Source organism: Ambystoma mexicanum, chromosome 9 (assembly GCF_040938575.1).
Source record: "Ambystoma mexicanum isolate Mex_15411 chromosome 9, UKY_AmexF1_1, whole genome shotgun sequence".
NCBI classification, from domain to species: domain Eukaryota; kingdom Metazoa; phylum Chordata; class Amphibia; order Caudata; family Ambystomatidae; genus Ambystoma; species Ambystoma mexicanum.
Genome location: NC_090931.1, coordinates 832668592 through 832686673, shown reverse-complemented (window position 1 = coordinate 832686673; position 18082 = coordinate 832668592). Strand labels below are relative to the sequence as shown.

The following is an 18082-nucleotide window of genomic DNA, read 5'->3' as shown; positions in this document are numbered from 1 at the left end:
TTAGATTAGATGATACACAACATGTCTGGTTTGGGCTTTGCCAATGCCACGCTCCTTTTTGAACAGCCACCAAATGCCTTGCATTTGCAGCTTTGCAACATCAATTGAAGGTTCAGCCGGAGGAAGGAAGGCGGAGGGGGTATTTTTATTTCCCTAACTTCTTAATTTCAAGTTTTAAAATATCTTTTAAAAACAAGAACCAAGGAATCATTTCATTTATATAGTTATTCGATTTCTTTGGCGTTCTACACCTTTGCAAGACCCCACAAAAGACACTGGCACTTTGAAACACATCCGCATTGCCCACTGGCCCTGGCCTCACATCATGACCAGTGGACACTGTACAAAACACAATGTCAGTGCTGAGTCCATAGATACTGGGTGTGCTCCACAAACCTTTCACACATGCTGAGTGGATCAGGAGTTGGGCCTGCGATTCCCCCACTAGACATACTTATTTCTTTGGCTTCCCCACACCGAAGTCCATATTGCAAGTTTATGCCCTGCCTTGTCCTCACATCACAATACTCCCACCAGTACCATTAGTCCATATTCCCAACCCCTTTGCTGTGTTTGGAGTCCACTAACATTATCGCCAAATCCACCATTTCTTTGGTGACGTGGAAGGAGATTGTCTCACTCTCTGGTGCACACTGGCCCTGCTACGGGTTGGAGAATGCTCTGGACGATTGCTATATGTCCCTTTCAAGTGTTTATAAGCACAGCATCTGCTGACCCTTGCATAGGGTTTATGGGCCAAGATGCCAGCCAATTAAACCTCTTTCACTGCATGTCTACCAATCACAATTGCTCTCTTTCATTAGCCGATTCCAATTTACTGACATGCGGGTCCATGGACCTATCTGTGGCGCCAAATCAGCCAGTTGGGTTCCATGATCGAAGCATGCAGGTCTGTGGATTGGTCCGCAAGTTCAAAAAAGCTCGGACTCACCTTTCGCCCACTTTTGCAAGTACTTTATTAAAATGCATTGGGTGGATTTTCACCAGACCAAGTGGAGATGGGGAGTTTTGCCAAATGCCAGCTTCTTGTGTGGGTTTGCTGTACGTCAGTCCAACAGTGTTTGCTCTAGGTTTGGTCAAAAAATCTGAATCAAGTTTGTACAGGAAATGAATATTTGGGGACCACAGCACCCTTATAAAGATGCCACTGGAGGGAACGTGACTAAACTTCCAAATAATAAAAGAGTTCAGCCTATATATATATATATATATATATATATATATATATATATATTTTAAATGTTCATCCTCTTTCTTTGGAAGATATCAACGTGTTATGATATATGATAGGTTATTTATAACGCACTTAATAACCAGAGGTTTCTAAGCGCGGACTAGGGGATTGAACCTGTGTTGCTCCATGTCATCTTGCTTACAAGGCAAGCACGTTGCCCCTGAGCTATCATCCCGAGAATGTTTAGCATCTGAAAAACTTCTCTTCCTTTGGCCAGATCCAACTTCACGATAATGACTTGGCTGCTATTGCTGGCTCTGTGAGATGTATAAATACACATATGCAGGTGTTTCAGTCCTAGGTTGTACATTACCTTTTAAAATGGTGGTACCTTTGGGCCTCATCACGAGTTTAGCGGTAGCCCTTAAATGGGGCGGTAACAGTATTACTGCTGCATTTATGGGCTGGCCCTATCACAAGCTGGGCGTTAAATGGCCTGTTTTACCTCCAGCTTTTTGAAGAATCCCATTTAGCGCCCTCTGTTCGGCACAATTGCTGCCGGCTGTATTAGCGTGTGTTATTTGTCCCAAAAATGCCCCGTTGTGTCCAATAGACCCAATGGGGAATGGGGATTTACCATTAACACCCAACCTGTGATCCGGCGCTAAAAGCTCCAGATCGGTTGGCGCTAACGCAAATACAGTTGGGCAGAATTACAGCCGGGATACCGCCCAACTCGTGATGAGGCCCATTGTCCTTTCCAGTGGGAGGTACCCTTGTTTCAGTACTGCAGTGAGAGGTACATTTCAGATGGGCATTGGTCATATCCTGTTGTGTATGAGGTGCACTTGTATCAGCCCTGTGCTGATTGCCATCTTTCAGTATTGCATAAGAGGTGCCATATCCTGTGCAGGGTGCCCTTGTTTCAGTCCTGTATTGAAACAAGATTTCGGTATAGCAGTGGCCATCTCCTACCGTGGAGCACACTTTTTGTTGGAGTCCTGGCAAAATAATGACCTCCTGAAGGGTGGTGTCCCTGGGCAGGCGTAATGACTGAAATCACTATACTTGCCAAATTAGAGATTCATCCCTTTGTGCTGAAAAGGTGCACCCTGATTTCTATAGCGGGAGATCCAGAAATTCGTGGAGTGTTGGGCTCACTATGAAAATAAGCAATTTCAACACCAGGGTAACCTATCACAAGCAAATGTACGTAGGAACACCTGCTGTGGGGGCCAACAAATGGAAGAATTCCGAAGCAGTTGCCAGATTAGCCACCCTACAACATCAATGTTTGGGAAAAGCCCTGAGCCAATCACAATGATTACATTACATACATTACATTACATTTGTTAAGCGCACATTTGACCCTTAGGCATAAAGGCGCTGACAAACAAAAAGACATATAGCACAAAAGAGGGCAGGCTTAAAGATGAAAGATCATAAGACTCCTCAGAAGGTTATTCCACTATCCCCTATTTGGAAACATCCTTATGTTCCCAAGATCAGACAAATAAATATGTCTTCAGTTCCTTCTTGAACGATGCAAGAGAGGAGTGACTCCTCAAACTTGAAGGAAGGTTGTTCCAGAGCGAGGGGACCCTCACCTCAAATGCTCCCTTTTCTGCCTTCGTTGTTTTACATCTTGGCTGTATAATTTGATTAGAGAAATCAGATCTCAGAGAACGTACATTACTCTTACAAATGATATACAGCTGTAAATACTCAGGCATTACTTGAAGCCGGCATTTGAAAACAATAACCAGTACTCTAAAATGAATCCTGGCTTCAATAGGTAGCCAGTGTAGGGAGCGTCTGGCCACCGTTACATGATCCCGTTGGAAATTCACATTGTTTACAAGAAGTCGGAAACACGATATAAGCCAGCTGCGTTGAGGTACACATGGATGAGATCAAAATATGAAAAGTCAAATCTCATCAACAGCTGTGAGGAAGAGCTCTCCCAAACACATTCTACCAATCTACAGTGGAAGACTCAAAAAAACAACCATGGCCAATAGGGTTAATAGTCAACATTGCACTATCTTTCAGCATCCCCAAGGTGGAGACAGGTGAAGCGTCTATCCTAATTAGATCTCTTGTCCTCGACCAAAATGAACCTTTATTACCGAACCAATCGCAGCCAGCAATAAAATTGTGCAGCATTGCCCGTGATCTTCAACATAACGCCAGAAACCAAATCCTGTTTTATCACTCTGTTTGCAATTCTGAGCGGAGGCTCTTCATGGAACCCCAGCTGCACTTTCTGCCAACACGGGTCAAATTAAACCTTCGTTTCTCTGTAGCCCTGACCAACAGGGATCAGTGGCTCACTTGCTCACATCCTGTCCATTGTATAATATTCAACATACTCAAGAAACTCCTTCAACCGTCCTGTGACCATTCAAAGGCATTTAAGGAAGCAGCGCTCTTGTCACACACAGATAGACCACTGACATCAGCTACCGCTCAATTTCTGAAGCTGGCTTGAAGGGAAAGGACATGGCCTGGAAGAGCCTCGAGCCTCAATTCACCGCCCAGAGATCAATACATTTCTATCAAAAGAATAAACCTGCTGTATTCGAGGATTTTCCAGGCCAGTGGAAAGACTCGGATTAGAATCGACACTCTGACTTCCTGCTTCCCTCAAGTGGGGAAACCGGTTTCCTTGCCGCAATCAAAACTCTGTGTCTTGTACTTCGATGGCTACCTCACGGGTTTCCTTTGCCTTTTACATTGTCAACATTTTGTTGTGGTGTGTGTGGTTACCCATTCGCATTTCCTTTTTTATTTTTGATTCATGTATTCATATTACTTTTTAAATTATATGAAATTAAAATTGCATTTCATTTCTTTGCATTTTAAGTGTGTCTGCTGTTCTGGTGTGAAAGCCTACGAGTGAGAGCATTTACATAAATAAACAATAAACGATACCCAAAAGGCAAGTATTTCATGTACACCCAATAGCCTATTTTATTTGAACTTTTTGACCAGTATTTTACTATCCTTTTGAGTCTTAAAATATTATTTTTTCCACCAAATGCCTTTCAAATGAAAGTTCAAGTTGGACCAGATTTTGTATTTACCCCTGTTCTCTTATTAGTCATATGTCTAGGCGCCTGAAGGTGGTGAGATGGCTAATGGATCATTTGGCATGCATTTGCATGAACACTAATAGCGTGGCACGGTCCAGGTGGCAAACTACACTAGTGCCGTGGATATAGAAGTGATTTGCATTTTAAGAAATATTAATAATGCTGTTTTTCGTGTTTCCTTTTTTTCCTTGTTTTTGTCCCTTTCTCTTTCATATTTTGTTCATTTTTCATTAATTGCTTTGTGGGTTTTCCATTCACTTTTCATTTTTGTTTCACTTTGAAATGCAATGGAATTTGATGCCCTGTGTTGTCATAATCCTATTACGCAACATGGTTTCACAAAATGTTTTGATTTGAATTGGTATGATTTTGTATGCCCATGGGCTGCAATTATTGGTTGTCATTTTTATATGTGTATGGACCTTTCTACAATTCGCATTCATGTGTGATGATGATATAACTAGCCTGGAAAAAGACCTTGGAGGTCAAAACATGTGTCGGCTTTGTGTTCTGATTACATTATGTCAACCAGTGCAATGTGATAGTGCATGATTTAAATTCTAATTGTCTACAGGATCCCTTTTGGTCACAGGGTCCCAACTGGCATCACCACCCATAGCTGATTGTGTTGCATTTTTGTCAAATCGTTCTTGTTCTGTGTATTGAATCGGCAAGCGCAGTAGGTTCTATATCTGAGTGCCCCTTTGTTACACTCACTAGTCGACCACCCGGACAAAGTAAATTGCTGCTGATAAAGGAATCTGACCTATCGGCCTACACAGAATGGCTCCTAGCCAAGACAAACTTTGCAGCAACTGCACTCAGTCTAGTTTGGGCTCAATTCTTTCCTCTCCTGTACACGTATTTAGCTGTCTGTGAGGGATTGATAACGGTTCATCACACTTCATGGTGGAGTCCACCCTCTAAGCGTGGGATGGTGTATTGAACCCATGCTGCTCTGCATGGTGTTTCCAAGACAAGTGCATTGCCCCTGAGCTATCCTCCCGGCCTGGGTGTGTGAAACATAGGGCTTCAAACTATCTTTTTCTGGTGCAGAATGCATGCTTTGAGCTAATGTGCATACCCACAATGCATTGCTCAGCGGCGCTGAACTGAAGGTGAACTTCCAGAGAGGGCTATTGGGTGGGGCTGTGGCATGGGTGGATTGTTAGCTTAAATGGCCCATTCTACGCTTGCATTTTAGGGAGAAGATTTTGATCATGCATGTTTAAACCTACCATAACATGGATGCATGAATGATGAGTAGAGTCCTGTGTGTTCCACCTTACTCAGTTTAACAAATAGAACCATTAGGAAAGACCGACACCACAAACTGACACTCAAAAAGTAGGTGTTGCTGTTTTTTAATTATTATTTATTGACATCAATTTCTGATTTACAATAAACTTCATAGACTACAGTGCAAAATGACAATAAAAGATAAAACATCATCAGGTGCTAGTATTAGCCAACACAATGAAATTCAAGCAATCGACCTCGGCCGGGTTCTAAAATGTGACCTAAAAGCTATACACAGATCTCAGCATGAAGAGATCAAACAGCACAGCTATCCTCACTGACTTGCTTTTACACTTGGTAGATGGCAGTTGTTAGGAAAGATTTCTCTTAACTGCACCTTTCCTTCCATCTTTATGGAACCCCCAAACTTTTTGCTTTTATTTTTGAATCTGGCCGGTACTTTTTGCAGTACAGTGAATCCTTAAGCGTCACTGCACTGGCTTTGCTCATATGTCAGGGGGAAACTGACATGTCCGTCAGGCTATCAGTACTGGGAGACCTTGTTTCCCTTAGACATGTTCTTGTGTTACTACTTTTGGTTACCTTTGTATCACTTTTGGTAACTTTTATCATTGTGCAAAGCTACTTACACTGCAGTACAATGGGGTACACATTTTGTTTTGCCCTACAATAACACTTAGAGGATTTTGGTTACTCTAGATGTGCTAAAAGGATAAGCTGGTAGCAGCAGTGACTTTTTGCCACTTTTGGGGATTTTACGTGTTAGCCTTAATGCGGTAACCACATTTGGCTATTAATTTTGGCTACTGGTCAAAGGTGTCCAGTTATAATGTCGACTGCAAAAAGTCAAATGCAAAAATGTCAAACAAAAAAATTTAAATGTGTTTTTTTTATTTGTATGTTTTTTTGGGGTCTAGCTAGTAAAAATAAATGGGGGTTTGGGGCGGGAATCCCCCATTAAATTTTTTTTAAAAAAAAACATTCGAAAAATGTTTTTTTCTACATTTTTGCAGTCGACATTTTCACCATAAACCCTGGTCAAACATGGGCGTGCCACACGATTTTTCGCATATCCTTTTGCCCACTTTTCTTTAGCCTTCTTCCTGGCCTGAGAGGCCAGGAAAATCCTTATAAGGACTTCCAGTGCTGGGAAATAAGAAGCTTTTGGTGGGCCACTGGAGGACTGTGTGTGTTTGCTGGCAGGATGTGGGCTGGGACTGTCTGGTCCCAACCCACAACTGGTTTCAGTGTGTCTGAGTGTTATGTATAAGTGTTCCCGCAAGTGGTCCTGATTGGACCACTGCTGGGGTGTGTGTGTGTGTGTGGGCTAGTCCTGTCACTGGCTAGTGAGGGCAGCAGCTCTTACCTGACTTTTAGGATAATAAAATGGTCCCTGCACCCATTCCTCAGAGATCCTGGAGAATCCTGAAGGAGCCAAGAATCCTATCCAGCTGAAAGACCCGCAAAGAAACAAGAGACCTGACTGAAGGAGGCCTGACAACCAACTACTGCTGCTGTCCTGGAGGAGCCCTGTCTTGCTTGTGATCTTTAGCAGCCCTGCGAAGGAGCTGCGACCTTTGGAGTGGAGGGAACATCCATTCCTGATGTCTGCTCGGAGCCCTGCAAAGAAGTACCTTCAGAAGTGCCCCCGAACTGTCCTATGTCTGACCAGCTCTGATTTTGGGCTACCGTGCTGCCGGTGTCACTGTTTCAATCTGGAACTTGGAGGATCCTCAGCTGGCCTCATGAGACTGACCTCTATGAAATGTCAGTATCCTAGCATCGAGGGGACCCAAGACAGGAGGGAAAATCCGACCGCATCTGCCGAGTCCTAGTGCATCTCCGTGCTGCGGTGACCACCATCCGTAATCGCTTACCTGACCAGACTCCAGTTCTGAGAAGGGTCCTGCATCAAGTCTGCTGCAATCTTCCATCCAGAGTCCTTGCAACAGTGAAAGACACCAGCTGGAGATCAGCTAGAACCTGCAACCCCTGTGAATTGAGGACTGCGACTTTCGGCAGGAAAAGCAACCTTGGACCCTCTTCCTTTGTCCTGCCAAGTCTGGGGAAAAATTGGAGTACGGGGGTAAATTACAGGGCTTCTTACCTACCACTACACTCCCATTATAAGTCAATGGGTTTATAACAAACCTTTATTCTAACACTTTTGGCTTTGTCTGTGCAAGACTTCTGAAAGTTGGGGCTACTTTTGTTAGCTAGATTAACTTGTACTTTAACCATAAGAACCCTTCACTGGACCCCAGAGCCTCTACCTGCAATTTTTCCTGCTTCAAAGATTCTGTGGAACTTTTACCTGAAATATTGGGCAAAAGGCCCCGGAAAACTTAGGGCTGGAGAATTTTAATTAGGGATCATTCTATGTGGACCTTAAGTGCATAATACTAATCTAACCTTTCCTTTGCAGGAGTTTTGTGATGTGTGTTAAGCACTATAACAAGTGAATGTATATATCTATGTTTATTAGGGCTTTGTGAGAACTCTACTTGCTGGTAGTTATTTTTCTATAGTGTGTTTTGGCCAATGAATAATAACTGTACTTTTAAACATCCTGTCTAAGTGTAATCTGTGATTCCCATTGTGTGACCTCATTGTGGACCCCTTAAAAGCACACCACCTTTGAAGAACTTAGCCTAGACCGTCTGTCACTGTTAGCTGAACTGGTTTGTCTACAGCTCCCCAGACTTGTCCCTGTCACAATATATGTTGGCCTTCTATACATCTGTCCACCAGGCCAGAGTATTCAAAATCAGTCCTAAGAGCCGTACCACCTGAGCCAATGTCTAAACCCGTTTCCAGTTTGTGAACTGACATCCCCATGGTTATTCACGCATTTCCTGGGTGGGGCTCTTTTTTAAACAAACATGAGATTTAGAAAGGTTGGGTGACTATAAGATGCATCACCAGAGCCAAGGTGCTCCTTGTGGCAGCAGGATGCGGCTGTGTGTGAAGAGGCCAGCTGCCACCAATCCTATCTTCTGGCTAGAGCTGGGTGAGCCTGGCCCGGGTCACAGGAAGGGCTCTCCCCTGTTCCTCCTCTCCTGACAGTGCCTGCCCAAAGCATGGGCCCGTCATCAGCCCCACCTGACTTCCTGTCCAGCCCCTAGGCACTCTTCGATTGACTGGGGCAGGAAGGAAAGGGGCACTTCCTGTTGAGAAGACGGCAGCGGCTGGCGGGTGGGGCGAAATTTAAAAGAAAAATCATGTGGTAAGCATTGCTTACTACCTCTTTTGTGCACCTCTGGCCGTACCATCTCCAATGCCTCTGCCCTTCCCATTAAAGAAAATAAGACTGGCACTGTTCCGCCCCCCTCACCCTCTTATCCCTTCCCCAGGCCCCCTCTAGCATGCCTTCCCAAAAACACCAGCGTAGTCCCTACCCCCGGCTCCTCTTACAACCGCACTGGCACTACCCTGATACTTCACTCAGTGCCTCAATGTCCTTTAGTCCCATCGTGTTTAGTTGCCCTGCACCCCTTTAGCCACTTTTCTTTATCCCCAGTCCTGTTTAGTTCATTGTGTTGCCCACACCCCATTAGTCTATTTTATTGTCCCCAGTCCTGCTTTGCCCCTTTTGTGGGCGCAGCCATTTTGCCCCATTTGCTGCCACCTAGTCCCCTTTAGCCCCTTTTCATGCCCAGTCCATTTTAGCCCTCTTTCTTGCCCTTTTAGACTTTTCTGTTGCCTCCTCTGCAGCTTTAGCTCCTTTTATTGCCCCCACCCCTTTTTTTGACCCCCCAGCCCCAACACAGACCTCTCGCCTGTTTGGCGTGGCCATTTTCCAGGCTTGCCTTGTGCTTGGCCCTAAGAGCCAGGCCGAGCACCAGGCTTGGCCCTATCCATACTTTCTCTGGCTCTCCCAGGTCTAGCTCTGCCAGCTACACCCCCTTGCCCTGCGATTGCTGATGGCATCCTAAGCTCTCCTCGGTTTCTCTCTGCCACTTGGCTCCCTTATAGGGTGACCAGATTTAAAAAGTAAAAAACCGGGACAGGGCAACTAACATAAAAGTAGGACTAACTCTTGAAAGTGGCACTTTCAAGGCACCTCACTTAAGTAGCGTTTGGAGGAGAGGCGGTTTCAGTGTTACTGTTAAAATAAACACATTTTATAATCAATTTCTAACAAACGAACACTATCTTAATTTGTAAAATGCAGCATTTCTTCTTTGCGAGCTATGCCTGCCAGCTATGAAGACACACTACCAAAAACCGGGACCACTGCAGTTTCCAATGGGAACATAATCTTGAGAAAGGGGACAGAGCAGCAAAAACCGGGACAGTCCCGGAAAAACCGGGACGTCTGGTCACCCTACTCCCTTAGCATCTGCCCTCATAGCCTCATCGGCTGGTTTGTCTCTTTCCGTATCCTCTCGGAGGCCACGCCTCCTCCTGCCCTTCAATTTCTACTTCCGCATTCTCCCGCCTCCTCTCTCTACTTTTCTCCCCCCCCCCCATCCTCTCTGCTAATGTCCCTTGGCTGCCCCCTCTCGCCTCGATCTCTTCGTCCGGCTCTCTTTCTTAGCTTTCTCCTCATCGTCCCCCCTCCTCTCTCATCAGCCCCGCCTCTCCTACTCCCACCCCCTCCACGTTCTCTCCTCTGTCACCTGTCCCACCCACCCTCTCTCGCTGTCGCTGCGGCCCCCACCATTCGCAAGCGCCTCCAGCCTCGTGCTCTCTGCACCTGGAGAAAGGCCCGAGCCATCATTCATTCGTGGCTCGGTTTTGCACAAATCCTCTCGGATCTACTCACACCATTTCAGGCTCCTCCTCCTCCTACAGCACATCAGCAATGAGATGGCGGCGGGGAGTGCCAGGTGCTTTAACTGTGGGTGAAATAGACTGCCGGGGTGTCCCTCTCCCCGTACAAATCGCCAAATGACTGCTAATCACTCATAATGGAACGGCTGCCCGTGATAAAAAAGGGACTGTCGAGGAGCAGCCTGAAGATATGTAGGGGTGTGTATTGTGGGGCAGCAACAGGGAGCCGCGGTGCGAAAGATGCGTTCCTCTTTATGTGTTCCTCCGCCTCTTTTCCCATAAGTAGACATGTTATGAGATCCTGGCGTTTCTATGGCAACTCTTTATTGCACGCCGGGGGGAATTCATCGTCTCTTGTGCTGTAACTTTCCTTATCAACCTTTCTGTAAATGGTTCTTTTGATGAGATGTTTTTGTGTTTGCTAGTTTGATCTTTCCAATCCCTTTTTCCTATTTGGGGGCGGTTCCAAATCTTTGCCTTTTTTCCGTGAAATTGCAAAATCCTTGACAGCCTGGTGCCTCTTTATTTTTTCTATTTATTCAATGTATAAAGTGCAGGCATTCAGCGTTTCTGCTATTTTGTCGCTTACTTTTTTAAGTTGTGTCTTTGAGTTTTCTGTGTTTGGGGGTCTGACTCTAGCTCGAGACAGCCAGGCCTCCTCGTCAGGTTTTGCTGTCAATAGTGGTAATACTGAATGATCAATCCTGAACCTGGGACCCCATCACGAGTTAGGCAGAGCGGTAAAATGCGGCTATTACGGCACATTTACTGCTCCGCTGAATTGCGTGTTCCGCGGCATTCACCTCCAGCTCTGAGCTGGAGATGAATGCACCGGCTTCAAGGCCATTTTCAGCGCTATTACCACCAGCACTATTACCGCTGGCAGTAACAGTGCTCCCCAACCCCATTGGGTCCAATGGACCAAATTGGAATGGGGACTTAATGCACCCCGACAAATCAGGATCCGGCGCAAATTGCGACGGACCGAGTTGCGGTAACGCTAATTGCGGAGGGTGGTATCTGGCACAGTTAGTGCCAGGATACCGCCCATGTCATAATGTGGCCCTATGATGGAAATTATAGGGTTCAAGGCAATGGCCAGTGGTAGGGGACATCACAGGAGGTGATATCACAGTAACATTCCTACAGCATGCAGAACCATTTTGTGCACGTCGCCAGTGTTCTTACCCCACACACTTGAAATGTCAAATCTCAAAACATATCAGGGGTTACTTATTTTGTGGGAGCTGCTTGGGGCACTTGGTAGAGCCCTTAACTCCAACCCACCACCTCCATGTCTCCTCCAGCTCGGCAGGGGCCTCTGCAGGGCAGTGAATGGAAATGGAGAGGGAATACGGGCAGGATAGAGAGGGAGAAAAGTAGAGAGGGGGCAGGTAACATGAACACTGATGGGACAGGAGAGTGGAGAATGAAGGAGTGCAGACGCATGAGGGATAGATTGAGAGCGAGGGAAGGCAGCAGAGAAGGCGATTGAAGGGAGCCAGATGAGAGTAAAAGGCTGACTGGGTACAGAGAATGAACAAGGGCAGGAGAATGGGGCAATTGTTAATGAAGGATACAAATGAGGGGAAATGCAGGGTAAAGAGAATTAAAGGGAGGGGAAATAGAGAGCAGGGGGTTCATGAGTGTAAGGAGAATGGGGAATAATGGAGGTCTAAAGAGTCAGGGAGAAATGAAGAGTGAGGGAGGGCAGGAGAAAGGGAGAGAAGGGAGGCAAGTGAGGGAGGAATGGTGAGAGGAGGGGCAGCAATGTAAAGGCAAATGGTGTGATGTGGGTAAATGAGGGAGGGAACAATTGAGTGAAGGAAGGCAGGGGGTATGCAAATAGCAGCAAAAGAACATTTGACAGAAATGGAGAAAGAAAAAAGCAGGAGGATTACGGGAATGAAGCAAGAACAAGGGGCGACATAGAGTTAAAAAAGAGCAGAAAAGAGTGGGATGGTAGTGAGGAAATTGCAAATAAGGAAAAAAGAAGGGGCAAAAAGAATGCGGTGTGGGAGAAAAAGGAAGCATGAGGGAAAGGAGTAAAAGGGGAGCTTATTTGTGATGCAAGATGGGCAGGTGCTTGCCAAGCTGCCCACCTATACACAGTCACAGATGCAATAGATAGGTGAAAAGGAAAACAATTCAAATGCAGCCACTTAGATAAGGTTGTATTTAAATGGGCAAAAAAGATCCTCATGGTTGACGAAATTCGCCTTTGTACGAGTTCTCCGTGTTCATCTCATATCAAGTTGGCAGCTAAACAAGCCCAGATGAAACCCAAGGTCGGGGAACAGTGCTGGGTGTGTCTGTAGGGTGGCCAACCACCCCGCATTTTGCATGACTGTCCCAATTTCATGTGCTGTGTCCAGCACACAGCCAGCTCGGGACAAGAATACGCCCTCACTTTTCTCGTCTGAAGCAGGATCAGCTGTCCAAAGGTTTCCCAGATGACACTTTTCGTGTGACAGTTAAAAGTGCAGGGAAGTACAGCGCCTTTCCCGCTGCTCCCCCAGCACCCGCAATGTCAGCTTTGTGTCAACCTCATTTCAATAAACCAATTAGAAGATGATGGCCCAGACACAGGGGTGCCTGGGTAAGGACTGTTGTCCCATAAAAGGTGCGATTGGTGTGTGATAATAAATGGGACATGAGTATAACGCTGCTTGCTGTGTAAAATAATAGATCAAGCAGATTACCGTATAGTGAATTCTCGTTCACTGTGAATACCTTTTTTAAAACCAAATGAAATTGTTTTTAGATCCACATGCATTTGTAGGCTGATACTGCAATCATGCAATTAAGGTGGTGAAAATAAAGCTGTACGTGTCTTTTTGCTTGACTTATTTTTATAACAATGTATATAATGTCAGGTGGTTTTTTATGTGATTTGTGTACTTTTGAAGGCATTGATAGACAAAATAATTATTTTGTTGTTCGAACCACAAACCGTAAATGATATTTGTGACCTATCACTGAGAAGATATGTAGTCAGTGCTTAAATCACAGCCTGGGTCCAAATACTGATTTCACCACTTTAATGAAATGTGTGATCCTGGCAATAAATCTGCACTTTGCCTTGTGTGCATGTTACAGGCGGCCCTTTACTGGCTACAGTCACCTTAGTTGAAGTCTTTAAATGTGCACTTTGCAGCAGGCTACAGACTGCCTTTGATAGCACACAGCATCCAGCAGTGTTAGCACCTCTTTGCCTTTTACTCTGGTGTCATCTGCTAGCACATTGCTGACAGAGCAATTACTAACTTTTCAGTGGCATTTTAGTGTTTCAGTTTTCCTCTGGCTGCCTGCCCCCAAAGGGCAGTACTTTGTATCCATTCTTGTTTAAGCAACCCAAGGGTGCCACAGACTATGTCCACCCCCCAAAATAGTAGGCAAGGGTGGCCCAATCATATTGAAACAGGCCCTGGAAGCCCAAACAAATGTTTAGCCGGGCCCAGTGAGCGTTCCCTAAGACTGCTCTTTGCTATTCCAATGTGCCTGATGGCCAGCAAGCAGGGATGAGGGTGTGTGTGTGTTGTGGCTGATGTGAGGGCATTGGGAGGGTGGCAGACCACAACACGGCCGAGCCCACTCGCTCTTTGTCTGTCCTCTGAGTGCTAATTCGGCCTCTTAGGAGATTTAGGGATTTTTTAGGCAAGCTTCCCATGTCACTGGTTCTCTTACAACCCTAGAAGCTTTTCAGAGGCACCAAACGGTTGGGAATTGTCATGGTTTCCAAACGTGGCCATCTTCCTCTCCTCACAGCTGCAAGCAATGGCCACTGGGTTGATTGGGCTTTAGCCCCTCTCGCCGACCCTCTGATATTTGGCTTATGTTGACTTGACCTGGCTGAGCCAAAGACCTTGGCAGGAGAACAGGATGTAGACAATAAGCTGTGCCTGTGGCCGTGCAGTTTAGAAATGCCCGCAATTACTAGTGTAAAGGGTTTCATTGTTAGCTCCTGCAGGCATATGAATACATTTTCAGGCAATTGAAATCCTGATGGGGTGTTAGTGCTTGCATGACAGCAGAGTGACTGGAAGGGTAAGGGGAGTGGAGACAGCTCTCCCCCACAGCAGTCCTTAAGTGTGTGTTTTGGGATGTGACGGGGAGAGTTAACTGCTTGCAACATTGAAGCTGCACCAGTACTTGCATGACAGGAGAGTGACTGGAAGGGTAGGGGGAGTGGAGACAGCTCTCCCCTACAGCAGTCCTTAAGTGTGTGTTTTGGGATGTGACGGGGAGAGTTAACTGCTTGCAACATTGAAGCTGCACCAGTACTTGCATGACAGGAGAGTGACTGGAAGGGTAGGGGGAGTGGAGACAGCTCTCCCCCACAGCAGTCCTTAAGTGTGTGTTTTGGGATGTGACGGGGAGAGTTAACTGCTTGCAACATTGAAGCTGCACCAGTACTTGCATGACAGGAGAGTGACTGGAAGGGTAGGGGGAGTGGAGACAGCTCTCCCCCACAGCAGTCCTTAAGTGTATGTTTTGGGATGTGAAGGGGAGAGTCACACCAGAATAGTCTCATTAGGATGCGTAAAGAAGTTCGATGCCTCCACACAAGTAAGATTGCCTCTCCTCCAAAGCCTCTGAAGTTAGCCCTTCTTCCAACATTTGAAGGGTTAGTCCCGCCGGAATGTGTGCCTAGTTACACCTCTGGCTGAGCCAGGCGGATTAAATCCCACCTCACCTGACTTTATTACCACAGACTGCAGGCTTGGTTCTCAAACCTATCTTTCGTGCACAAAACCATTTGTGCCCCAGAAAACTCACAAACGATGTTCGTGCAAAATGCGCAGGAGTCACACATGGTAAAAATTGGCAACTGCAAAGTTGAACGCTTTTGCTGAATGTTCACAGATTTCGCGCATGTTTCCATGTTATGCATATACACAGCGAAAGAGATGAAACACTGGTTGCCTGCAATTTTCATATACAAACCAGTACAGGTAACATGAGTGGCTCAGGTCTGCCTTTTCAAAAGAAGGACACGGATATATTTGGACTAAAGCCCACACATGCCATGGTGTTTGACAAAATAGGGGCAATCACTTGTGTAGCCAGTGGCTTCATTGGGCACGGCTAGGTAGGTCAACATGCTTGTCCCCCGAGGGAACTAAAGCGATAAAGACACAGACACCAGGGTGTGGAGAGAAATATTTTATTTAATATTGTGTGTGTTTTTATTTAATAGACAGCCTTACCTGGACTGTAGCATCCGGCCCACCATGGGGCTGGATGGAATGTGGGCTGAGCAAGGGGGCGAACGTTGGAGGAGAGACATTTTGAGAGAGGAAGGAAGGAAGGAAAGAAGGAAAGAAGGGAAGGGAGGGAAGGAAGGAAGGAAGGAAGGAGGGGAGGGAGGGAGGGAGGGAGGGAGGGAGGAAGGAAGGAAGGAAGGAAGGAAGGAAGGAAGGAAGGAAGGAAGGAAGGAAGGAAGGAAGGAAGGAAGGAAGGAAGGAAGGAAGGAAGGAAGGAAGGAAGGAAGGAAGGAAGGAAGGAAGGAAGGGAGGGAGGGAGGGAGGGAGGGAGGGAGGGAGGGAGGGAGGGAGGGAGGGAGGGAGGGAGGGAGGGAGGGAGGGAGGGAGGGAGGGAGGGAGGGAGGGAGGGAGAGAGATACTGGACAACTGCTCTATGGGGGCCGTGGCCTCGTGTGGCCCAGCCATAACCTAACAACTTTTTACAACCGGGCTGTCTGTGAACACACCATACTCATGATGAGGCTCTGTGACTTAACATGTGGTTGGTAATGCAGTGTATAAAAAAAAAGAAACCTTATCCAATTCATTTATTTATATGGTGTTATGTAAAATGTTTCTGAACACCGAGGGTGAAACATTGGAGAGGGTTGGGGAACAGAATGGGAGGAATTATGGAGGGGAGTGAGCGAGTCACTATTACACCAGAGGGCAGACCTCAAGGATTCCTGTGACCAAAGTAAAAAAAAAATTCACAAGATTATTACAATTTATAAGCATCGCAGCCGTTTTCAGTGCTGCAGGAGGAAAACACATTGCATCGTGAGCTAAGCGGGGTGATAACGCGGTATCAGAGGCTGACTGGAACGGGATCTCCCCTCAGAAGGAATGGGTGTAGCATCTAGCATGGGCAGGTTACTTGCCAAAAGCCTGAAGAAAGAGGGGTGCTTTCAGGTTCCTTCAGAACTAAAGGTAGCCAGGGTCGTCATTTCACCAAAATGCCAGGGGTAGCGGAAGTGACATCACACAACCCTTGACCCCCTGATGACATCACAGGAAGTGATGTTATTTGATCCCACCCCAAAGTGAAATCGTGGGAAGTGATGGAACACAACCTTACACCCATTGACAAAACAGGAAGTGGCATCACATAGCATTGTACACTACGAAAAATATGGTTATGATATCACTATAATGTGATGTACATTTCATACCTGAATGGATCGCCATATGTATCGTTAAGATCAGTGTGTATAGGCCCATATTACCAAATTACTGTGATTGCAAGCAGACTGTCATGACCAAATGATAATGATGTGTTATTATATAGCACTTACACTTAAGCGCTTTACATAGAAGAAATATACACCCAATATCACCCAACCTCTGTTGGTACCCATTAATCGACCTCCGAAGGATGAAAGGCTGAGTTGAGGCGTTTGAGAACAGACTAAATCAGTGACTCGCCCCCCGAAGTGTGCCTGAAATAAACCTTTGATGAGTCTAGCAATTATTGTATAGAATTCCAGAAAGACACATTTTTGGCATTCCTATTCTTTCTTATTTAGGTTCAGTGCTGAAAGTGTTAGACTTGTGGCTCTCATGTTCTTATTTTTCTTCTTTTTTTTAAGGGGCCTGAACAAGAAAGCCAGCCAGTCCAGAAGTAAAGAGCCACATGGTGCTGGCCACAGCCCAGGAGCTTACATTGCCAGGTAGGGAGACCTCAGAGGTCGCAAGGGAGACCTCTGGCGACCCCCAAATGGCGTCCGGTGAGGTAGCCCGGATGCTCTTTAAGACTCAAGGAAGTGTGTTTCAGGTGCGCTTGATTGCCAGTCGTTTCCCTCTCGCCTTTTTCATTTAGACTGGCGGGAGCAAGAGGTTCTCTCTAGTACTGCCTGACTGTACGTGTCGTCTCGCTGTACGTTCACTGAATTTCTTGGAGAAGTAGTTTGGACTTTGAGGCCACGCTGCTTGGCATGTGATGCACAGTGCATTGAAAACGGTGCATTGATCGTTGTGCGTTCATAATGTGATCGCTCCCTGGTTGGCTTGAGGATGAGGAAGGGCGCTCAATTTTGTGTTCCTTGCAGATTTTCTATTTCTGCCTTGGGCGCGCTGATGTTGCATTAAAGTTTTGGATTAAGTGTTAATCCCAGGAGGTTGTATGCTATGGTGGTGGGCCTTGAGTGCTGTGGTGGGCCTTGAGTGCTGGTGAACACAGCAGACCCGCTTTTATGTATGGCTGAGGGTGTTGGGGGGGTTAAACTGTGGGCTTTCTCTTTTTCCTGCATTCAAAGACTGCAGACACCCTGTACTGCAGAACTTCCAGGCAATGCCATCCAGTGACGCAGGGATTGGGTGTCATTGGTATAGATATTAAAAAAGGATATTGACATTGTCGATCATAGGAGCTGATAGGCAAATGCATGTGTTGAGAGGCCATAGAGGCAGAGGCAATCCCGGGGAACTCCCATGGTTCTGGCCAGGGTCTGCACTGAACTAAACCTAATTGTACTTGTGCTGTCAGTTAGGAAAGAGGTGATCCGTTTTGA

General features: G+C 46.1%; 1 long non-coding RNA gene across 1 annotated transcript in view; it reads left to right on the top strand.

Moving 5' to 3' along the window:
* LOC138488678 (uncharacterized) overlaps nt 1-17243 on the top strand; it is a 466934-nt gene extending 449691 nt beyond the window's left edge. The window contains exon 4 of the long non-coding RNA XR_011274693.1: nt 17162-17243. This is a non-coding gene — a long non-coding RNA (uncharacterized lncRNA). The remainder of the gene's footprint in view (nt 1-17161) is intronic.
* The last annotated feature ends 839 nt before the right edge of the window (nt 17244-18082 follow it).